At 44.1% G+C, this 24988-nt stretch overlaps 1 non-coding gene and 1 pseudogene across 1 annotated transcript; one reads left to right on the plus strand and one right to left on the minus strand.

Annotated features, from left to right (window-relative positions):
- Positions 1-15598: 15598 nt before the first annotated feature.
- On the plus strand, positions 15599-21626 carry LOC141041868 (disease resistance protein RGA5-like; annotated as a pseudogene).
- Positions 21627-23851: 2225 nt separating this feature from the next.
- On the minus strand, positions 23852-24050 carry LOC120975196 (U2 spliceosomal RNA). The gene has a single exon (XR_005771020.1). It is a non-coding gene; the product is annotated as a U2 spliceosomal RNA (small nuclear RNA).
- Between the last annotated feature and the right edge of the window lie 938 nt (positions 24051-24988).

The following is a 24988-nucleotide window of genomic DNA, read 5'->3' on the forward strand; positions in this document are numbered from 1 at the left end:
AGAGACCTTGGAAGTAATTCCAGAGTTTCCTACTGCGACTGATATGGAAGTCTCTACAATAATATGTATGAACTTCGGTCGAACTTGCAGCTGAACCACGTAGGCAAGGCTCGTGCAAACCTCTCAGGTGCGCAAACGAGATATTGTTGTTAGACAACATTATACCTACGATACACAAGGAAGCGTTGATGGGCCCTGACTCCGGAATTGGCTAAATGCCAATACAACCCGAGTTAGTTTCCATATAAGTGATTCAAGATTAAAACCTTGATACACCTTTCGGAAGACTTAGAGTCTAAAGAATATTTATGGAACTTAAAACTGATACGGATAAAATGTTTTATCCATAAAGCTCGACTTGTTGAAATAACAAGTTCAAGAGTTGACTACGATGAGGTTGTTTTCATCGTAGCGATGCTTAAAGTCGGTTCGGGTTGAACTAGCAATTAATACATATTTCAATCATGAGATATGAAACATGGATGATAAAAGGATTTCCATCTGATGGAAATGAAAGCTCGGACTTGTATATGATACAGTCCAAAGTAATTTGTCGATCCAGAGGATGCTAGTAGGTATGCAAACTTCAGAGTTCCAGCAATGGACATAAGAGAGCAAAATGGAGTTGGAATCTTCGTGTTTTGATGAAATGGTCAAAGGGGTTTTGACTTCATCAATGGGTAACGAAGATGCTTGTAATTCAAGAAAGTAAGTGGGAGCGTAATAATATTTCTAAAAACCTTATGTGCTTGGCACATTGGTAATTGGAAATAAATTTCTTGACACGAATTAGGACTTCATTTGAAAATAGTTTTTCGATGAAGTGCTTAGGCTAAATAGCCTCAATATTAGGCATGATGATCTATGGAGATAGATTTACCTTATGGGGCTAAGCAATGAATACATATTGACAAGATGCTAAAACCTTTTAGCATTTAAAACGCCAAGGAGTGATTCTTGCCAAAGTCACATGGAAAGAGTTTTTGCAAGACTCGGTGTCCCAAAACACTGATGAGTAAAATACATGATGTAGATTCCACACACTTTTGTGTTTGGATTAATCATGTATTCCATGGTATGTAAAACAACCAGATATGTCCGATACTCCCAAGGTGTTGCGAGTATGGATACTAAAGTGATCAAAGTACTGATCGTGGGACAACAGTGAAAGATGTCATTGAGTACTAGAGTAAGTACTGATGATATGTTTTCTTGCAAGCGGAGATCATGAAGAGTTCGTTGTAAAATGTTACATCGATAGTCTTCATCTTTTCACCTTGCGATTTTCGATTTAAGTTAAGGGTTTTGTGTAACACACAATGTGGTGGCACAGTTAGTTGGAATTTGTTCAAACTAGTTACTGTGGCGAATTCTATAACAAGGGCTAAGTATGTTGATGCTTTAGAAGCGACAAAGAAGAAGTTGAATCATATAGTTCATTCATGAACTTAGTATAGTTCCAAGATGGCTTTTGACAATGGGACACTACTGCAGGTAGTTGCTCCATAACTCAGTCTGAGGAATCCAGGTTCGACCTGCGATTCACATACATACAAAGCCAAGTCCACACAAAATATGAATTCTGTGAAAACGTGAAAACGCGAGGACATGCAAAGATACACACGGAACTGAAGTCATCAGATCCGTTGGACATCAGGCTATACCACAAGCGAAGCATAGTTACACCGGTGTGCCACAGGTGTGAAGTGCATTAGCATAAGCTAGATTATTGACTCTAGTGCAAGTGGGAGTCTGTAGGAGATATGCCCTAGAGGCAATAATAAATGATATTATTTATCTCCGAGTTCATAATTATGTTTATGTTCCATGCTATAACTGCTATGGTTCTCGAGTCTGCAATAACCACGAGGCTCGGAGGAAGACTCATATGCACATGTGGAATAATAAACGGTAAAATGTATTCCTAGTCTGGCCTCTAAGACTAGCTCAAGTGTTGCATGATGGTTATGTTTTCCTGATCATGGGCATGTCTATGTCAGCAACCTTGAGGGCACAATGTTAAGAGAACATTTCTGTTGAATCGACCCGGATTGATGTTATGCTATGAGATTCATTCGTCACAAGTTTATTGGTACATAACACAGAGATGGTTAACGTTTGCATGATTCCTTAGACCATGAGAGTATCGAGTTTCTTCATGCTTGCTTCATGAACTTTGGGGTTTGTTAAACGTCATCCGTAAATGGGTGGCTATTACGGCGGCTTACGGGTTCATGGAAAAGTGTGTCAAGTAACTTGATAGCTCAAGATTGGGATTTGCTCCTCCGACGATGGAGAGATATCTCTGGGCCCTCTCGGTGTTACGGTATCCATCATCGTCTGGCCAGACACTTTGTGATTTGATCACGGGGATGCCGGAACACGATAACGAGAAAAGAGAACAATACCGGTAACGAGGTAACTAGCATAGTGGACAAGTTGTTGATCCACGGGAATGCCAACATGTCTCACCTCGGGTATTTTTAACATATCGCGAAGCAACAGGAATAGCACACGGCAACTGGAGGTTCACTCGAATATTTATTCGTGTGGGTATAGGGGTCAATATGGGTGTCCACGGCTCCGATGTTGATCATTGATCGGAAGGGGTTCCGGGTCATGTCTATACTTCACCGAACCTATAGGGTCACACGCTTAAGGGTCATCTATCTGCTGAATACTAGACAGGGAGTCTGAGAGAAAATCACCGAAAAAGTTTCGGACACCGAAAAGTTTCGGACAGCGGAATCGTACCGCAGAGAGAGGTTCGGGATACACCATTAAGTCAAATTGGTTTCGGCACATGCCTGATAATTCTTGGAGGATGCCAGAATCATTCTGGAAGCTTTTTGGAATTTTCTGAGATACAAACCGGAAATGTTCCGGAGCTGCCGGAGCCACTTCAGATGCGTTTCGCAGATGAAAATCACTAAAACCGGAATTGTTTCGGAACGCGTTGAAAATCATTTTAGTGGGTACTGGAAATGTTCTTAGCCCACATAAATATTTTCAGTTCGATCAGAGGCTGAAAAATGTCGTCGTGAATAGTGAAAATCAGCTTTATGGTTACTTTATGGAAAGCCACCTTTTGGGGCTTTGCTCCAAAAGATCTTGGGGATGACATGGATGGATAGGAGCCATTTTTTGGCCCCTTCATGGGGGTGTGGCCGGCCACATGGGGTATCCCCCCTTGGGGACCCTTTTGTTCCTTGGTTTCACTCCTAGGTCCTTGTGGAAGGACTTCATTCATGTGCATTTTGGGTTTTTTGTGAAACTACCCTACCCCCTTGGGATTTCCTATAAATAGGGGTGGAGGGGCAGCCCTCCACACTCATCCCTTGCTCTCATACACATGCCATGCATTATCTGGCTTCTTCTCTCCCTCCCACGAAAAGAGTTTCGTAGAGCCGTAAGGCTGTCTGGGTTCCGGCAGGAACTAGTTCTGGACGGCGAAGCCCTGCCGGATAGATGACACCGTATGTGTGCAACTCTGTAGAGAGATCGTAGTTTCGGTCTTAGTTCGTGAGTGCCTCCCGAAGGGCTGTCCGTGTGACCGTCCGAGTTTCGAAGGTCCTCCCGAAGGGCTGTCCGAGTGACCGTTCGAGTTTCGAAGGTCCTCCCGAAGGGCTGTCCGCGACACCGTCCGGGGGGCTGTTCGACCGCCTCCTGGAGGGCTGTCTGAGGAGCAGATGAGGGTATACATCCTCGCGGTTGGGAGGTTGTAAATCCTAGCTGCGGGGATCTGCACCGCCGATCGTCATCGACTCTACTTCCCGCTGCGCTACGAGTCGGTAACGAAAAAGATCAAACCATGTATGCAGTCTCCATAGTGGTCCTGGGCTGGTGCGTAGGTCGGAAAATTTTTGTTTTCTGCTGCGTTACCCTACAGTCTCCTCCTTCTTGATCCAGCAAGGGGAGAGGAGAAGTTGAGGGAGAACTCCAGCAGCACGACGGCGTGGCGGCAATGGAGCTCGTGGTTCTCCGGCAGAGCTTCGCTAAGCACTACGGAGGAGGAGGAGGAGGTGTATGAGGAGGGAGGGCTGCGCCCGGGAAGAGGTCCGGCTGCCCTCCCACCCCTCCACTATATATAGGGGCAAGGGGAGAGGGGGAGGCGCCCTAGTGGGCTGGTTTGCCCCTTCCCCTTTGGCCCATGAGGCCCTCCAACACTTGTCGGGGATCCCGAAACACCTTTCGGTCATGCTGGCCATAGCCTGGTACCCCCGGAACACTTCCGGACTCCAATACCCTTCGTCCAATATATCGATCTTCACCTCCGGACCATTCCGGAGCTCCTCGTGATGTCCGGGATCTCATCCGGGACTCCGAACAACCTTCGGTAACCACATACTATTTCCCATAACAACTCTAGCGTCACTGAACCTTAAGTGTGTAGACCCTACGGGTTCGGGAACCATGCAGACATGACCGAGACACCTCTCCGGCCAATAACCAATAGCGGGATCTGGATACCCATATTGGCTCCCACATGTTCCACGATGATCTCATCGGATGAACCACGATGTCGGGGATTCAATCAATCCCGTATACAATTCCCTTTGTCTATCGGTATGTTACTTGCCCGAGATTCGATCGTCGGTATCCCAATACCTCGTTCAATCTCGTTACCGGCAAGTCTCTTTACTCGTTCCGTAACGCATGATCCCGTGGCTAACTCATTAGTCACATTGAGCTCATTATGATGATGCATTACCGAGTGGGCCCAGAGATACCTCTCCGTCATACGGAGCGACAAATCCCAGTCTCGATTCGTGCCAACCCAACAGACACTTTCGGAGATACCTGTAGTGCACCTTTATAGCCACCCAGTTACGTTGTGACGTTTGGTACACCCAAAGCATTCCTACGGTATCCGGGAGTTGCACAATCTCATGGTCTAAGGAAACGATACTTGACATTAGAAAAGCTCTTAGCAAACGAACTACACGATCTTGTGCTATGCTTAAGATTGGGTCTTGTCCATCACATCATTCTCCTAATGATGTGATCCTGTTATCAATGACATCCAATGTCCATGGTCAGGAAACCATAACCATCTATTGATCAACGAGCTAGTCAACTAGAGGCTTACTAGGGACATGTTGTGGTCTATGTATTCACACATGTATTACAGTTTCTAGTTAATACAATTATAGCATGAACAATAGACAATTATCATGAACAAGGAAATATAATAATAACCATTTTATTATTGCCTCTAGGGCATATTTCCAACAACTATGGGGGTCTCCTCAAGTGCAATATCAGAAATATAATATGGAGAAGTGGAACAAGATCCAAAACAAGGCATATCCGAGGCTAGGTATTCATGGCATGGCATATGAGATAAATGATGCAAAGGGAGCATATCAATATCATCACAAGAAAAACAAATGTGAATAACCATGTGCTTGTCATCTATGCCATAAGTGCAAATTGGGTTCATTTTAATGGCATATGCATAGTTACTACGAAGAGATATCAAATATTACATATTTTTGATATCATGCATAGCATACGACAAGTCAAGTGGGTTGTCAAACATGATGTGACCAAGAGAATTATCGCACGAAATCCTATGTAACATGGCATCACCACTAATAGACTCCACATGGCAATCATCAAACTCATCATAAATGGGTAAATTATCGCATGGGGAAATCATACTAGCATGAAGCATGGCAATAGGTGGATCAACATCATGCAAGCAATCAATGTCAACATAGTCCACTAGTGGGACAAGAGCATCACATTCACCTTTGTTACCTTTCGCATTCCGCTCAAGTGGTGTAGGTGAGGTGGGAAAGACCAAACGGTGCTCATCTTCATCGTGATGGAACCATGTGGGGGTGCATCATATTCTATCATGGCCATCATCTTGTCCATAGGAAGGACGAAGTCGTCGAGGGTCGGCGCGTTATCATATATTGGACCTAGCACCAAATGAGAAGACACAATAGAGGAAGAGGTCAAGTTGTTATAGTTCAAAATATCCTCACAAGACCTATCAATCTCTATGTGGTGGCTCACTCACTCCCTCAAAATAGGTGCACGCGAACTCACATATGGTGGAGTCACTCATCTCACTCAAGTGGTGGGGGTTGTGGCTCTTCTCACATGGGAATTGGGGCAACTCATCATATATGGGGCTAGTGGGGAACTCGCTCTCACTCTTAATATGCTGGCAAAAGTCACTCAAGTCATCATACGTCGCCGTGGTCGAAGGGAAAATCTCATGCTCAACCATCTCGTCACCGTCACCGTGTATGAAGGCCAAAGATGGCACATCATCACTCTAACCTCCAATGGTGGAAGCATCATCCTTTCTCATCACCATGTCGCTCGCCTCCAAAGGATGTTCCTGGAGAGGCTCCATAGTCGTAGTCGTCGCTGCGTCGTCTTAAAAAAGAGTCGTGGTAGACTCGGCATTGTCAATGCCACAAAGAGGGATGGCGGTGAAGTCGAACTTTGGAGCGTCATCTTGGAGCTCGTCGGGCTTGGACATCTCGGTGGTACTAGCCTCATGCTCGCCGTCTTGGAGCATGGTCGTCGCAAAGTGTGCTTGGGATCGAGTAGACTTGGCCTTCTTGAGTTCTTGCTCCGCCTTGAGAGCACCAAAGTACATGTCGTCGAGGGACTCGTAGTTGTTGGTGAGGAGAGTCTTGGCGATGTCGTTGTTCAATCCCATCGTGAAGTAGAACTTCATCCAAATGGAGTCGTCCACACCGGCTCGTCGCAAGGCTTTCTTCATGTTCTTGAAGTACTCGTCGAGGGAGTTAGATCCTTGGATAGTGTTCTTCAATTAGTGTAGAAGATGTTCCATGTAGGTGGAAGGCCCGAACTCTCGCCGCATAGCTCTTTTCGTCTTGGGCCAACTCATGTTGAAGCCCTTCGAAGGTTTGTGAAGCCACCATGTTGATGCGTAGTCGTGGAAGTTTCTTGTGGCGCACTTCACATGATCTTCGGAGGGAACTTGATGTAGCTTGAGGTAGTTGTTCATCTTGTGCTCCCACTCGAGATACTCCTCGGGGTCTTGATTCCTCTAGAAAGGAATCTCGTGGTCAGGTCGAGGTCGTAGTAGCTCGTGGAAGACGCGAACTTGAGCTTGATGAGCTTCTCTTGAGGTGCTTGTTGTCGAAGATGCCGCATATCCAAAGGCGAAGATGCCTTGAATTCGCTTGGCAAAGATGCCAATGTAGATGGTGAAGTCGTAGAGCAGTGGTTAGTGTTGAGCTCTTGACATTCACGTTCTTGTTGGTGATCCTGTCGATGCCAATGTGATCTTGCTGGAGATGGTAGCTCGGAAGGATGTGCACTTGAGCGTCTTCTCGAAGATGAGGGAGACCTCTTGGCGGTCTTGATGAGGGCTTTGAGCTCCTCCATTTGAGCATTCATCTTGGCGTCGATGAATTTTTTTCGTGGCATCGAACTCTTCGTTGTTGTTGTAGACCAAAGTAGATGTGCTTTGCCTATCCATCACAAGACTTGAGCAAAGGTGAGTAGGAAATGAGATAAAAAATACCAAGATACCTTTCCCAAAGTTGGGGATGTATCTCATTTCACTCAATGTGAAATGAAAGAATGGTGGAATTGGTACCAGACTTGTTCACTCACACCTACAAAGTAAAGCTTATTGAGTGGCTTGGTTAGGACAAACGGCACAAAATTCAAGCAAATTGATGTCCAAGATATTGTAAATGTTGACATAAATCCAAAGGACTCTAAATGCAAAGCAAGTGATCACAAATATAGAGGAGGGCAATAAAGAAACACACTCGGTGGGATAATGGGGCTTGTGCAACTATAGGGATGATGAGCAATACTAAATTGCCTAACGAAGACTAAGCTCGTCTTGCACAAACACTAGGAGAGACACTAGCTTATTGCACTTTTAGGCACGATTCACCACCTGGCACCAATCCTATATGCAAGCAAAATGTTTCCTATTCCATGTATCCTCATGCACAAGTATCTCTTTTCATGCTCAACTCTCTTTGCTTATAAGCTTTTGATCTTTCTTTCTTGCTTAAAATCTTCTTCTTTTTTTACTTTTTTCCCTTCTCTTCCTTTCCACTTTTCTTATTGAGCCTCAACCAAATATATGGGACAAGTATCACAAGATATGCACAGGAGCAAGCAATTGCACTATATGATATATCCAATGATGCAACAATATGATATCATATCACTATGGTGCACAAGTTTTCACGAAGCCCGACAATACTCGGTTAGCTAGTCTCGATAAGTATTGAGGTAATCGCAAAGATGGTGGGGCTATCCAAGTGTAATGGCAAGGAAGGAAAGTTTATGACATAATGGATACCTTCGTCACACTTAACCTTTCATGAAGTCGGGAGGGTGCGGGTGCCCGTGGTGGTCAGGGGGTTGGGCGGAAAAGTGGCCCGGGGGTCCGGGTGCCCGGGATGGTCAGAAACTTTGCCCGGAAATGTTCCGGCAGTCCGGGTTCCCAGGGAAGGCCGAGAAGGCTCGATTTTGGGCGATTTTTTCAGATCTCGAGCTAGATGCGGAAGAACTTGATTCCAAGCTCCAAATTGGATGGGTAAAAAGAAAAATTGGGGCTAGAGAACGCCAAGGGAGGTAGATCCACTTGCCAAACACTAGATCCACTGATCAAAATCAACAAAAACTCATAAGAACCAACAAAATGCAAGAAACTTTTTTGGGGGGCTCTTTTTGTGGGGAATTTTCGAATTGGGACAAAAACACACAAAATTAGGCTAGAAAACGATGGGGAAGACTCCAAATTCGTGATCAACATGGCTCTAGATACCAAGATGATGTAGGGTGGAGACCCTAAGTGGAGATCTTTCACAAATTGGAGGGGAGTCCACGAAGAATGCGAAGAACACAAAGAACAAGAGGGGAAATCACAAGAGGAACATTCAAGAACAAATCCAATCACACATCCACCAGACCAACAAACACATAAGATTCACAAGGTACAAGAACAATCAAAGGGGAACAAGATACATGGTAAAGTTCATCCCAAATCCAAAGGAGATGAGGTCTTGGTGATTCACTTGGGGAATCCTTCTCCCTAAGGAGGTCTTGATGATCCTAGGGATCCTTCTCCATTAGGGGGCCTTCTACTCCAATGGAGTCTTCTCTCTCTCAAGACGAATCCCACAAGGGGAGATACATGAGCTAAGCTCTATGATTTGTGTCTATTCTTAGATAACCCTAGAAATGAGGAGGAGAAGGAGTATATATAGGTCGGCATGAAGAGACAAGTGAGGGTGAAATGGGAAAGATACATGGGCCAAAGCCCAATACATGCACGCATGCAAGTCCGGGCACCCGGGGTAAAGGGCGCCGGGCACCCGGAGTCGAGGCGTAGAGCGTGCGGGCACCCGGGGGTGAAAGCCCGGGCACCCGGGGTGGACAGAGGGGCCGCGCCCTTTGTGGTAGCGGACCGGGCACCCGAGGCATAGGAGGTCGGGAACCCGGGGTGGTCCGAGGCCTCCGGTGCTTCGCGTCTTGGGGTCCCTCTTCCTCCTCCTTCTCCCTTCTTGGATGATGTAGATGTTCTCTTGCGCTTGAACTCCTCCTCGTTGTCGATGAAGCTCCTGTAATACCTACGCATGAATACGAGAGGGATGTCAATTAGTATACCATCTTTGAAGGGGTCAAGTGAACATGTGTAAAGGAGATGATTAACCTTTATGTATATGAAGTAGATGTCGCACGTGTCACTTGCCGAACAGACTCTTGACATGATGATGTCCCTAGGATGCTCCGTATCATACTGGCTTTGGCAAAAGCATGTGCCTCGCCATTATGTTGGCGCTTCTCTTGGATGAACTTCAAGTCTCGTAATGAGTTCCGCTGGGCCTTGATATCCCTTAAGAAAGTGACATAGCGAGACGGAAAACCTGTCTCAATATTGGTCACCACTTCACTGCAATCTGAAGCAACGCAGATTGAATCAATATGTAAATCCATAGCTAGAGCTAAAGCTTCGCCACATGCACGGGCTTCCAAGGATGTCGGGTCAATCAACCCATTAAACACGACGACCGAGGTGCCCAAGTAGACTCCTTTTTTATCCCGGCAGATGGCAGCTGCCGCTCCTCTGGTTCCATCCCGCGAAAGGCCCCCGTCTACATTGATTTTCGTGTCATGCTCCGTCGGTCGCAGCCAGCCCTTCGAGGGGCCGCGCGCACGGCCATCCTGGTTTGCACGCGGAGCCACATTAATTACATGCAGGTCCTTTGTTCTTGCATGCATACCCCTGGAACGCTCAGAATTATGGAGAGAGACCAAATCCAGATCTGCTATGAATTTATTGATAAAACCATGGGTGCTTATAGGGCTCTGGTACTGATCATCGTGGATAGCCTGCCGTCTGGCCCACCATATCGCCCACATCGTCACAAGCACCCTTGTGAGGTCCTCCGCCGGCAAGGTGTCCACGAGCCAGTGCATCCAATGTTGGGATCATCTGTGCGGTTTGACATTTCTACCTCCGTCAACTGCTCGTCCGCTAAGGCCCAAACACACCTGGCCATCCGATAGTCGAACAGGGAGTGGCGCCATGTATCATTGGCCGCCCGACATATTGCGCATTCAGGTGTTTCCGCCATGCTCTGATGCTTGCGCACATTGCCGGTCGACAAGGATGTCTTAGCTAGCCACCACGCAAAAACCTTGATTTTAGAAGGTACAACCGCGCCCAATAATTTGGTCCAAGAGCGACGATCCGCTTCAAAATTAGAATGTCCCGGGTTGTGTTCCAACCAATCTGTCCTTTGTTGTTTAGTAGTAGAAAGCAAACGGTACGCCGATCGGACAGTGAATACACCCTTCTTCTCATAGTGCCACGACCAAAAATCATTCTGAACTCTGGTACTTGGTGGGATGTTGAGGATCACTGCTTTGTCCATTGCATAAAAATGTTGATCTAGCAGTTGAACATCCCATGCAGCAGTGGATTGGTCAAATAGCTCAGAAACAAACTGTGGGGGATTCGGTGATTTTACACACATCGGCCTCAGCTTAAAGTCACGAGGGATCCAGTTCTCATCCCAGATATGTGTGTTCTCACCTGTGCCAATACGTTTTATAAGGCCAAGTCTCAGCGTGTCAAGCCCTTAAAAGATCGACCTCCATACTTGCGACGGGAATTTACCTAACTCTGCATTCAAAACCGATCTAGCAGGGTAGTACACAGCCTTCAAGATGCGAGCACTTAAAGTATTAGGTTCCTGAAGAAGACGCCACGCTTGGCGAGCCAGTAACGCCATGTTAAAAAGCTCGATATCCCAGAAACCCATACCTTCCATATATTTTGGTTGTGACATAACCTCCCAAGAGACCCATGCTATCTTCCTTTCACCATTCTTCGATCCCCACCAGAATTTACATAACAGTCCATTAATATGCTGACATAGCCCACAGGGTAGAGCTTGAAGCATGCCATAGAGTATGTAGGGATAGCTTGGGCTACAGATTTTATTAGAACTTCTTTACCTCCCGCAGACAGTGCTTTTTCCATCCATCCTTGCACCTATTTCCAAATTCTGTCCTTCAGGTACTTGAAAGATCCCTCCTTTGCTTTTCCCACATCAGAAGGGAGGCCAAGATACTTCTTTGATAATTTCTCATTTTGAACATCCAGTAACAACTTAATTTCCTGCTTTAAATTTTCGAACACCCTTTGCTGAAGAAGATCGAGGATTTATCCTTATTAATGCACTCACCAGATGTAACGCGGTATCTCTGTAAAAGAGACTCCACCCTTGAGGCCATCTCTGAGGTAGCATAAAAAAAGAGTAGGCTATCATCCGCAAATAGGAGGTGGTTAACCTGAGGGGCACCGGGGGCCACCGTGATGCTACGCACTTCCACCGATGGATTAGTGGATTTCAACAAACATGAAAAGCCTTCTGTTGCCAAGAGGAAGAGATAAGGTGAGATGGGATCACCTTGCCGAATACCACGGGTGGGTCTGAACTCCTCTTGCTGACCTCCATTAAACATAACAGCAAAGGAGACCGATGAGACACATCTCATAACCGTATCAGTAAAGCCGAAACTAATCCCCGGTTTCAGCATAACAACTCTCAAGTATGACCATTGCAGACGGTCATATGCCTTCATCATATCAAGCTTGGGAATTAACACGATGAACGTTTTATTTAGCTCCTCCGGGGAATCAACTCCACTGAGAACTCGAAGCACCATATCAGTTACCTCGTCGCCACACAGATCCCAATGCCGCCGGAAGAAGTGTGTCGGAAACCCATTGGGGCCAGGGGCCTTGGTGGGAAACATTTGGAACAGCACCGTTTTAACTTCCTCTTTGCTAAAAGGTGCATTGAGCTTGTTGTTCATAAGGGCATCCACCTTAACTGGGATGTGAGAGAGCACCTCCTCCATGCCAATAGTATTCTCGGAAGTATACATATTCTTTTGTGGCCATTGAGGCCATCTCACGATCATCCCTGGTCATGGAACCATTGTTGCGCTGCAGCTCCGTTATGCGGTTCTTGGCCTTCCGTACACTAGCTTTCCTATGAACATTTTTTGAGTTGCAATCTCCTTCTACAAGCCATTGGATTCTTGCTCGTTGTCTCCACATAATCTCTTCTCTCTAGCAAAGATCCACAATTCTTGCTTCAACTTCCTTTTTCTCATCAGAAGGACCAACCCGTGTTGCGGCTGCACGGAGCTGCTCCCAGCGTCGACGAAGTTGCCGAAGTTCAGCGCGCACCGAACCAAAAGTAGTTCGGCCCCAGCACTGGAGGCTGCCAGCTAGTTTTGTTAGCTTGCTGGTAAATTCAGTCATGGAACATGCACGTCCAGCGGACCTCCAGGATCCTGTAACACACAAGGTTTTGGCTACCGAGGGACACTTTTTTCTCATGGGTCACCGAGAAACTCGGTTACCACGGTTATCGCGAAATTCCGAGAAAATTTCGGACGATTTTTTTTACTTTTATTGAATCCGAACAAAATTGGTCAAAAATTCACTCAAATTTCATTCAAATTCAAAATTTTCGGAATTTTTTGCTTGGGAAGTTAGATTTCTCGTGGGGTACTGGGAAACGCGGTATCCGCCCAGTAACCGGTTTTCTCGAGCGGTACCCAAAAGGCTGGTAACACATCACCAAACCTGGAATCTCGTTCCCACATGCATTCATACCGAAACGGCCGCTGACTCGCACGCGTACTTGCATCTGTGCGTTCTGTCTCCAGCAGTATCGGACAATGGTCAGATTTGGCCGCCGCTAAGTGTTCCAAGCTAGAAAAAGGGAACATTGTAGACCAGCACGGGGTTGCTAGGGCTCTGTCCAAGCGAACCTTGCAGTAGTTTCCCCTGCCACCTTCTTCTCCCAAGTCCAGTCCGGCCCTTTGTAGCCCAAATTGGTACAGCGGCCGGCCCACTGCGATCGCTTCATCCATCGCTAGTTGCGAAACAGCGTCATCTTGACGCCATGAGCATCCGTTAGGGAATTCCGCAAAGACGTGCCCACATGCGGCATGAACCAAGCCAGGTGGTTCGTCACCAAGCAGGCAGCTAGGGAGCGCGGCCCATAGTGGGGAACTGGATTCGGAGGTTCGGAAGGTCACAGCCCGTGAGAGCAGAGGAGGTATCGCCCTTCCGTCCATTGGTTGAGACGGATCAAAGTATTCGCTTACCCAACGCTAATTTAACTACCTTGTGTACAAAATTGCAGAGTACGTATACAGTTATAATATATATAATCAAGTTAGTTTAAGTTGTATTATTGTACCTGACACATGCATTATTGTACCATCTTGGATACTTAGGCCTTCCACTATGTGCTCGGTGCCACATTTTTAAAAGGGCAGCCAGGTACACAGAGATTTGGCATCGACTCTCTTTAGCACCGGCCACACAGTGTGCAAGATTAGGCATCGATTCCAGCTCGGCCCCACGTACACATGAACTAGTACTATAGTGGAAGAACGGCAGCGCGCTTAGGGCTGCTTCACGTGACAAAAGACGGTAGCGCGCTTAGTTTATTCGCTCAACGAATTTGGCATCGAAGCACGAAGATGCATCGACGCCCAAATTTTTTTTATTTGGCACCAGCTGGGCAACGTAGGGCACCGATGCCAAATGTCCAGAAAGCAAATTTGACACCCCTTTTGGCCTAAATAGTGGCCTTATGGGTGTCCAGTGTTGATCCTGTCAATTATCTGTCCTCAGCAACAACTACTTGCATGTGTCAGCTCACCATGTATATCTTTTTGTATCACAACAACGACCACTGGTATATGTAGTTGGTTTAGCTATTGAATGATTGGGTACCGGTGTTAGGTTGTACACAGCTAGTTTATCAATATGAGAACTGGACTTCAACATGTTTTGATATTTACGACAACAGTGTAAATGAATGATTGGATATAATAATAAGGGGGTTATCGCAGCCAATACAAGTTGTGGCAATACAAGTATTTCCATTTCACCTAAAAAAATACAAGTATTTCCATTCGTTCACTTCTTGCATTAGTTTGTAGACAACCAAAACATATTGCACTTTTGTGTTTAATATTTGAATTGGACTGTTAATTTGAATTGTCACAAGGATTTCATATAGCATACTCCCGCCGTCCTTAAAAGAGTGTACTTCCAACTTTGTAAGAGGATCAAACTATCTCAAAGTTTGACCGACTTTGTGCAAAAATATATCAATGTTTGCGAAACCAAATAGGTATGCTGAAAATATATTTTTATCATGAACCAAATGCTACTAATGATGGCATAAATGTTGATGTATTATTGTATAAATACGGTCAAACATAAATTTTTTTGACTTCCCAACAAAGTTGGAAGTACATTCTTTCAAGGACCGAGGGAGTAGCTTACAATGTGGTACTCACTCCATCCGAGTTTGTAGTTGGAGCACCGGTCTTAGGTCTTTAATTTAATTTAATTAACCGCATGTATTTATGTCTTTAATTTAATTAACCAAATGTATTTAGGTCTTCAGTATGTCTCCTCTCCCGGAAATTGTACTTTGAATAATTGTACTACCACTGCAAGTTGTGTACTCAGCCATGGGCGCAGCCTTATAGGTGAGCAGTGCATCCCAACTGCTGCCTTGCCGAACTGATAGTGAAGCGAAAAAACTAGAGTCATGGACATGAAGGGGAAGGGATTTCAATGGCCATGAGGAGTGGTATGGATCTCTGTATTTTCATGTTGTGAAATTGTGACGTCGATTTTTACAGAACAGCTAAGCAATCTACAATATAGTGATCCCACATTATTAATGGCAAGATTCATGTGAATTGCAAAATTGGCAAAATAAAATTTGAGTTAATTGTCAGTAGCTGTAGCTACAATCAAAGAGCCTATGAAAGTAGCAATATTTTGAACCGCGGCCCACTTTGGGAAAGTGTACTCGGCAGGGTCGCAGGCCGTGAGCAGAGGAGGATCGCGCTACCCCTCAAAAGAAAAGAAAAAAGGAGGATCGCGCTGATTGATTTGATTTGCAGAGGAGCTCTCTGTACGAGTTTTTTTTTTTTTTTTTGCGAATGAGTGTTTTCAATCCTACCGTGAGAGGCGCATGGATGTATGTACAGGAGCTCTCTGTACCATTCTTTTGGCGTGTAATTTCACGGCAAGACAAATCGAACAGGTGCAGTGCAGGTCTCCTCTCGGAAACTACACCTTCAAAAATTGTACTCATCATACTAGTACAAGTTGTGTACTCGTCCATTGGTCAAGGCATATCCAAGTCTTCTCTCGGATTAGTTATAGTTGGTTGCCGTACGTGAGCTACCGCCCTTCCGTTCATTGGTCGAGACTGATCAAAGTCTTCGCTTGAGCAACGAACCAAGAGAGCAAGATTGATAGACCCTGCCAACTGCCGAGGCCCTCATTCCCCTCCACCGGCACCTTCGGAAGCACGTCCCGCCCGCAACGCTGTCGTCTTTGGATCGAGGTCAGCCCCGTTCACTACTCATTAGCCTGCATCAGGACGATGCAGCTCTCTTTGCATGCTTGGCTCCCTGATGCCCTGAAGAACGATTCCCATGTTTGGCGCATGCGCTTCAGGAATCCCTTTGTGATATCTCTTTATTCCCCTTCTACTAGTCTCTTAAAGGAAATGTGACTTTTGATTTTGCTAACCACATGTTCCATGCGGTCCTTGTACTAGTCTCTTGATGTAACATTTGGGCTCTTTTCTTGTGGTATTCAGATCCAAGCCCGGTGGCCATCAACAAGAGAAGACTGAGTGAGCCATGGATCTGGCCATGGGGGCCATGGGCTCCCTCCTCGACAAACTGGGCGAGGTTATCAAGGAGGAGTACAACCTACAGAAGGGAGTCAAGAAAAAGGTCAAGTCCTTCTCTGCCGAACTGGATATTATGCGTGCTGCCCTTTGCAAGGTGGCAGAGGTGCCGCGAGATCAGCTTGACGATCAGATCAAGTTTTGGGCAAATGATGTTAGGGAGCTGTCTTACGACATGGAGGACGTCGTTGACTCTCTCCTGGTGCGTGTTGAAGGCTGCGAGCCCGATGCTAATCATGCCAGCTTCAAGAAGCTCATGGCCAAGATGGTAAACATGTTTAAAAAGGGCAAGGCTCGCCGTGAGATTTCCACAGCAGTTGAAGAGATCCACAAGCAGTTGCAAGATGTCACCACCCGACATAAAATGTTTGATTTTGCTAACCTACCTGCAGCAAAAAGGACCACCGCTGACCCTTTCTGGGAGGTTTTCTATGGAGATAAGAAGAATATCATCGGCCTAGATAAAGCAAGGGACAATATTATCAAGAAGATCAGTGACGGCAACCATGTGTCCAAGGCGCATCTCAAGATACTCTCGGTTGTTGGATTTGGAGGATTGGGCAAGACTACACTTGCGAGAGAAGTATATGATGCCCTTCCAACAAAATTTGATTACAAAGCTTTTGTGTCTGTGTCTCGGAATCCCGACATGAAGAAAGTATTAAGCAATCTTCTCTTTAAACTTGACAAGGGAAAAAATACTAGTCTTCATGTAAATGCAGCAAACTTGGATGTAGAGCAGCTCTTCGTGCTAGTCCGAGAATTGCTTCACGATAAAAGGTACGTCAGCCACACAAGCTGGCACATACACCTCCAGTACAGTACATAATACATTATGACTTCTTGTGTTCCCTAGACATCTAAGCAATTTCTATAGCGCCAATCCTGACCAGAAAGGCGATTATAATTTAGTCAAATTTAGAAGGACAGCATGCATAATATATAACTAACTCGTGGGTGACACGCATATGTATCTGTATTTGATATTGAATTTATATACTTGTTGTACTTCATTAGATAAGGTGACTGCTATAAATGGCCGACATTTTTTCTTATTTTCAACAACCGTATTTTGTGATTGTATTTGATAGGCTGTCTCTTCCATTCATTTTGACTTACTTTTTTCTATATTAAATCTGTGCTGTTCTTTGCAACTTACTAAGTTCTAACAGATTAAATATCCACCATTATCGTTATATCAAAATTTGACCATATGTTAACTTTGTAAAATCTCAACTCTAGAAATAATATCACTTCAATATTATAATATATTTTGACAACCTCATATTATGTGCAAGTGTTGATTTCTACATGATTATAAGTCTATATTATAGTAGTATCAGCAGAATATGTCTTTCGTCTTTATCATATTTCTCAACATATTTGTTTTCATGGACATAAATCCGAGCAATTTCAAACACAACGTTTGGTAATCAGAAACTCCGAAGGTGGAGCATATACGTGTGGGGACACTAACATGCACTTTAATCCCCTCTTGTATAAGTAACAATATTCGCTAGTTTTAAGGTGGTTTGTTTCTTTATTAGCTTTTAATATAGTATTGCCTTTTATTAGTCGATATCTTTGTGACAAGAGTAAATGCATCATCGTACTACACTAGGTGTAATTGCTTCTTTGGAGGGGTCTAATTCCTAAGATCGACATGGTTTTCTTATTTTAATCGAGGTGCATAGTGTTGCCTTTTTACATTTGTATACATGTGATAGTACGATTCAAATTGTGGGTTGTTAGTCAGTATTGATCCCCCCCCCCCCACACACACACACACAAACACCCAGCCATCAAAATTTCAAACATTAAAATCCAAGAATCAAACACCACCCATTGCTCAAGTAGTAGCAACAGACCTCTTTCAGATTATTGAGGTGGTTGACATGCTTTCATGTTTTTAATTTATAACTATTTTTGTTTTGTTTTGCTAACTTGTAGCTCTCTTGTTACCATGTGCATAGGTACTTTATCATTATCGATGATCTATGGGATAAAGAAGCATGGAAAACAATCAGATATGCACTTCAGGACGATAGGTGTGGAAGTATAATAATTACTACAACCCGCCATGTCGAGATCTCTGAAGAATGTTCCTCTTCTAAAGAGGATATGATTCATCAGATGAAACATCTCTCTTATGATGACGCCAAGAAACTTTTCTATGGAAGAATATTTTCAAGTGAGGTGTGTCGTTCTGGATTCGAGGATGTATCTACAAAGATCTTGAAGAAATGTGCCGGGGTACCATTAGCCATCATCAGTCTGGCTAGTTATTTGGCTAATGATCAAAGGGTTTACCAAATTGAGCAATGGTATGTTTTGCTCAACTCTATTGGCCGTGGACTTAAAAAAGGTGATGACGATCAAAGGAGATGAAGAGGATATTATCATTGAGCTTTTATGCCCTCCCTTCTTATTTGAAGACTTGCTTTTTATATCTAAGTATCTTTCCAGAAGACCATAAAATTAGCAGAGATCGGTTGATAAGAAGATGGATTTCTGAAGGCTTTATCCAAGTAAAAGATGAAACTGATAGCCTGCTTGGGCTTGGAGATAGCTACTTCAACGAGCTAGTAAACAGAAACATGATCATGCCGATAAACATATATACTGATGGTAGGGTTGAAGCTTGTTGCGTACATGATATCATGCTCGATCTTATATTTGAATTAGCAAGTGGAGAAAACTTTGTTACTATACTGGATGTTATCGAGGGAGGCACACCTTTGGAAAAGAAGTTCCGCAGATTGTCCCTCCAGAAGAGCATGACAGATCTCACCAATGCTCAGATAGCTACCCCAAGCATGTCACAAGTGAGGTCTTTTACGGCTTTTAGTCCTACTGTTAGTAAGATCCCCCCCCTCTCTCTATATTTCAAGTTTTGCGTGTATTGGATCTGGAAGGTTGCGATCTTCGAAAAAGCCCTGGCATTGATCTTAGGCATGTTGAGAAGTTGTTACATTTGAGATACCTAGGGTTAAGAGGCACAAAGGTTGGGAAGCTCCCGATGGAAATAGGAAAGCTACAGTTTTTGCAGACACTAGACTTGCAATGGACCAATTCAAAAGAATTGCCGTCCAGTGTTGCTCAGTTGAGGCATTTGATGTGCCTTATCCTTGATTTAGGTATGCCACTACCAAACGGGTTCAGCAACCTGACATGCCTTGAACAGCTGACAGGACATGGAGAGGGCATTTTTACTGCAGACAGCGCAAAAGAGCTGGGCTGTCTGATCAAGCTAAGGGAGCTCGCCTTTATCTGGAATGGATGAAGTCGTTCGGACGATCTGACAACGGTTAAAGCTTTGTTTGAGTCCCTAAGCAACATGCAAAAATTCGGGAGTGTAGAGATCTCCGATGTTGATTCTTGGGTTTTTCAACTTATGCTGAAGCTGGATTGGGTGCCGCCTCCAAACCTCCGCAGGCTTAAATTAGTAGGAGTTTTCTGGAACTTGCCTACATGGATTTGTTCTTCGTTGCTTCCCCTACTTTCCCACCTTGATCTAACAACTAACAGGAATGTGCAATCCGGAGATATTCAGATCCTTGGAATGCTGCCGGCTCTCCAGTATGTCACCTTGAGGGTAGGAGGCCTCAATGTACACGATTTATTGGAAAATTTGGTGATTAGCGCCGGTGCCTTCCCCAGCTTGAGAGTGTGCCTTTTCCACAATATTTTATTGATGCCCCCTACATTCCAACCAGGAGCTATGCCAATGGTTCAACGCCTTTGGTTCGGTCTCAGAGTGAATGACATCCTCAGTCCTGACTTCGATTTGAGCATAAGGAACCTTCCTTCGCTCAAGCAACTCAGAATTGACCTTTTCAATAATGGAGCCGGACCTGGGGATTATTCTCAAGCCGTGGACATGCTGAGGTATTTGGCAGATGTCCATCCCAAAAATCCCACCCTTCGTGCTGATAAATTCATCCGGGAGAGGTAGCCCTGCTTTTGCATTTAGTTCAGTCCCCTGTTTCTTTTGGCGTGTCTAACAATTGTTTCTTCCCATTTCAGGCTGAGTCGAGTCGAGCCGAGCGATGAACAAAATCCTGTGTCCTCAAGGTACTAATTCCGCCTAGTTGTTTTCTACATCACGCATGTGTTAATTAGTATCTAGTAGTATTATTCTATCAGCATCTTCTTCATCTCTCCAATGTTTTTTTACATCAGCATCTTCTTTATGCAATATGCACTGTATTTGGTTCTTTGTCTCTGCCTTTGATTTCAGTCAGCATTTTCTTCATGCAATATGCATTGTATGTGATTCTGTGTCTCTGCCTTTGATTTCAGCTAGCAGTAGGTGATTTCGTCGCCGGCATCGACTCTATCATCTTCTCGCCCCAGTTGCATGTTTTAGGGCTCCTGCATCTTCAGTTTATGTTCTTTCTATGTCATCGAGATAAACTTCTGTGTGCTTTTGAATGTACTGTTTATTCCCCGCAAAACAAAACAAAAACGTACTGTTTATTTGCTGAACCTGGTTTGCTCAGTGTGTAATAAGGCTAGTTTGGTGGTGCGCCAGGTTTTTCGTCCCTTAGGTTATGTTCCCAGCAAATGTAACTAGAGGGTTTTCCTGGTGTGCGTCGAACTCAGCGAACCTATTTCCCTTTCTATTGTTGTGTTGAATACTGTCTACATTCTTGTAAGATAAAATTGCATGATCCTCTATTATGTTCTTGCTTTTCCTCGGTTCAGGAACCATTACATTTCTAGGGTCCTCAGTTTTACTGTCTGAAAGGTAGCTAGCTCATGATGAACTATCCTCTTTTCACTTTCCTTCCAAATGAGTAGTTTATGGTCTACAACCTCACTTTTTAATGATTTGCCTGGCGCCGATGCTGCCTCCATGGCTGCTGCTTTAAGGCTCCTTATCAATTCCTTTCTCAAAATCGATAGAACAAAGGCGTAGTCAGTTCATTTATTTGGATGCTTCACTTTCTAGTGGTACAAATGCCGACTAATTTTCTTCATCAGCAGTGAGCTGACCAGTTATTAGTTTGGTTCAGAGTTAGTGTTCCACCGACGACAACACGGTGGTGTACTTTTGGTTTTTACATTAAGATCTCAAGCAGGAATTTCTGAGAAGAACGACAATATAAGATCTCATTATATTTGCCAAAACCATGGCACACAGCAAGCTGAAGGTACTTCAGCTTAGTCTAATACAGAGTCACAATTATCGCACATTTAGGTATATTATATATGCACCAATAGTTTCACTTGTGAATTTTCTTATAGTGTCACAAAAGAATCTTCCCATATCTGAACTGGCCACGGTTAGCCTTCAATTATTGAATTTCTGGGGTAAATTACAGAGAATAGCTCACCTAGAAGCCACGTGCCGCCAGTGACCCCGCCGTCGCCGATCTAGCCTTGCGGCAGCTACGGAACTCGCCGGCACTGCCCTCTTGGCTACTCCTAAATGGAGCGCCGACGAGCCACCGTCCACAGTCTACTGGAGTAAAAATCGCTCCGGAGTGGTCCCCTGCCGCCGATGAGCGACCGATCAATTCGGCTTCAGCTTTCTGTTTCTTTATTCACGAGCCTGTGGCCTGCTGCGCTGGCCAGATGTGGCCCAACTAAGACAAAGACTAAATGGGCCTATGGCTATTACAGGAAAAAAAAATAGAAAATCATTTTAAAGTATCAAAAATTTCGAACACAAATATACATGATCATACAGATGTATGCTACATTCTTGTATAACTTCGTGATGAAATACGCTTTAGTGTGAGCCGTAAAAAACAAAATTTTGGACTTTTATGGTGAATAGCATGTGCAAGAAATACATGATTTTTTTTTGTAGCTTTCATCAAAACGTATTTCATCATGAAAATTTACAGAGAAGTAGTATACATTCCTAGATTCATTTGTAATTTTTTTTCAGATTTTTCAAAACGTGAAAAATATGTTTTTAGCTTTTATCTAGAAAAGGACAAGCCCCAGCAGGCATTTCCGTACAATGAGGTCTTGATAGACAGGCACGAATGCTATATCTAACCTATCACGAGATGTAGCATCTCGTTGCCTACATGTGCCTCCAGTCTGGGCTGGCCAAATATGCTCCACCGTTGGTATGGACTATCTTCTTTTTTCGTGCCTTCCGGTGGCACCTGCGCCTACAACTAAGAAATGTTGTCAACACATTTTAAATGTATAATGTTCATTGTGTACCTAGAAAAAGTTCAACGTTTAGTTAAAAAATGTCCACCACGTATCAAAGTCTGTACATTGTATTGTTTTTAAAAAGTTCATCATGGGTTAGCAAAAATGATCCTTGTGTATTAAATAAATTTTCACTATGTATCTTAAAAATGTTCCACATATTTAAAAAGTGTCACCGTATGTCTAAAAAAATCTAGAACATATTTAAAAAATATCACCATGTATTTAGGAAAATGTTTGCTGTGTGTTTGAAAAAATATTCAATGCTCTGTTAAAGTATGTTCACATTGTTTTTTTAATGTTCACCATGTATTTTATTTATGGTCAATATGCATTTCACGAATGTTTAGCATGTGTTTAAAAATGTTCAGCATGTATCTGAAAAATGTTTAAGATGCATTGCAAAACAATTCAACGTGTATTTGAAAAAATGCCAACGTGAATTCAAAATAGAAAAACGGTACAAATAAGATGAAAGAAACTGAAAATGGAAAATCCAATGAAAACTGATAAAATGGTACAAAAAACCATAGAGAAAAGATAAACGAAAAACCCGGCCAAAACCTTCTCAAACCAGACAGAAGGTTCCGCAAACCAGAGTCTTTGTACATAAAAGCTTATAAAACCTACCGTATTGGGTTGGTCAATCAGAAGCTCTTCTTCCTGGACATCATTAGGCTTCTCTCTGTCTAGTTTCCTCGGACCTCTTTGTTTCTGTATGTCGGAGTGCTGCCGGATTATCAATTCGGAACGCGGGATTACCTCGGAGGGGTCGTCTACTTCCAATATCGATCGGCGGATTATCTTGCTTAAATTCTCATGCCTGGGAGCTATAACCTAGCTGAGGGAATCATCACGCTTCACCAACAAGTTACACCGCTTATGCCACTCCGCTCATTAGTGAATTTGATCACTCGCACCTTCATAGTGTTCTTGGGTGTAATCGTGTAGCATGTCTCGCTACAAGGCCATGGGCGCCGAGCGGCGGCCAAGACAGAGGGGCTAGGGGAATAGGGAGATCGGCCTGTAGCAACGGAGAAAGGAGGCGGGTGGCTAGTCACGAACAAGGTATTAGGGAGAGAGGGGATAGATGGCTAGAAGTCGGCGCTGATAGAGATTCTTTGGTGCGCCGCCATGGAGGGCTGATTTTCTGTCGGAGAAGAAATTGGGATAGAAAAACACTAGGTCCCACAAGGGTATGTTTGGTATTTAAGAAAAGGTGACAAGTTGTTGACCGCCTGACTAACGGAATTCCTTTTACATGTAATGGAAGTGGTATTTTGGCATGAAAAACTGAGATTGTAGTGCTATTTTGACAAGTCAGTTTTCACTAGTCGTATTTTGACATGTTTGTTTAGGTAGGCATTTTGGCATGTTTGGTTTTTTTATTGGGGTGCGCCGAGCCCTAGTTGTAGTGCAACACTAGGGCGACACAAAGGACCCATGTCGCAAGCTACATATGGGGATCCTTCTCGACAAAAAAATATTAGTTTCATATTGCATAGACTTAAAAATCTACATATCAAATATCAAACTGATAAGAACGGATACTACACTTGATCTTAATCAAAAGGCCTAGAAAAGTATAGGCATGTCTGATTTTTATTAGTGATATTTTGGCTATTATCTCAAAGGACAATCTTGAGCCAACAATTAGCGACCGTTCAAATTCGCTATGAGCCTTCACGAGCGTGTAGCGTCAGCCGTCATACCGTTGGCCTGTTGTGGCCCAACTAAGAGAAAGACTAAATAGGCCTATAGCTATTCCCGTTTAAAAATAATACAATAGCTCTTTGTGGATAGGCGAGCTGCGAGGATGCTATATGTCACCCACGGAAGCTACCGGAGCAACTAACGAAGGAGCACACCACTTAGGGTGGTCTGGGAACGCACCACTTGGCATGCTCTCTGCCGCCGCCACGTGTCGCGCTCTGTAAGCTTTCTTCGGATTTTATTTTTTATTTTTATTTTTTCACACGTGTTCTCGGCTTTTCAGATATATTTTTCTGGTTTTTTTGGCTTTTCGGTTTTCATTGGTCTTTCTTAGCTTTTGGGAAAAAAAGAATATTAAAAAATTGCATGGAATAATGTGTTTTTTTCTTTTCTTCTGCGAGAGACATGGATTTTATTTCGCGAGAGGCGGGGATTTGCTTCCACGAGAAGTACGGCCGTGCCTCGGAAATAAAAATTGTGCCTTTCACGGAAGGAAAAAAATAAAACAAGTTTTTTTTTTTTCTGTTTCCGAGAGGCACGGCCGTGCTTCTCATGGAAGCAAAACCGTGCATCTCACGGAAGGATTCTATGGGAAGCACATCTGTGCCTCTCAGAAATAGAAAAAAACGTGTTTTATTACTTTTTCTTCCACGAAAGGCACAATTTTGCTTCCGCGAGAGGCAAGGCCGTGCCTCTTGAAAACGGAAAAATTGTGTTTTCTTTTGCGAAAGGTACGGTTTTGCTTCCGTGAGAGGCACAGCCGTGCCTTTAAGGAAAAAGAAAAAAAAACACGTTTTCCTTTTTTTTCACAG

The sequence above is a fragment of the Aegilops tauschii genome, chromosome 2, assembly GCF_002575655.3.
Source record: "Aegilops tauschii subsp. strangulata cultivar AL8/78 chromosome 2, Aet v6.0, whole genome shotgun sequence".
NCBI lineage: Eukaryota > Viridiplantae > Streptophyta > Magnoliopsida > Poales > Poaceae > Aegilops > Aegilops tauschii.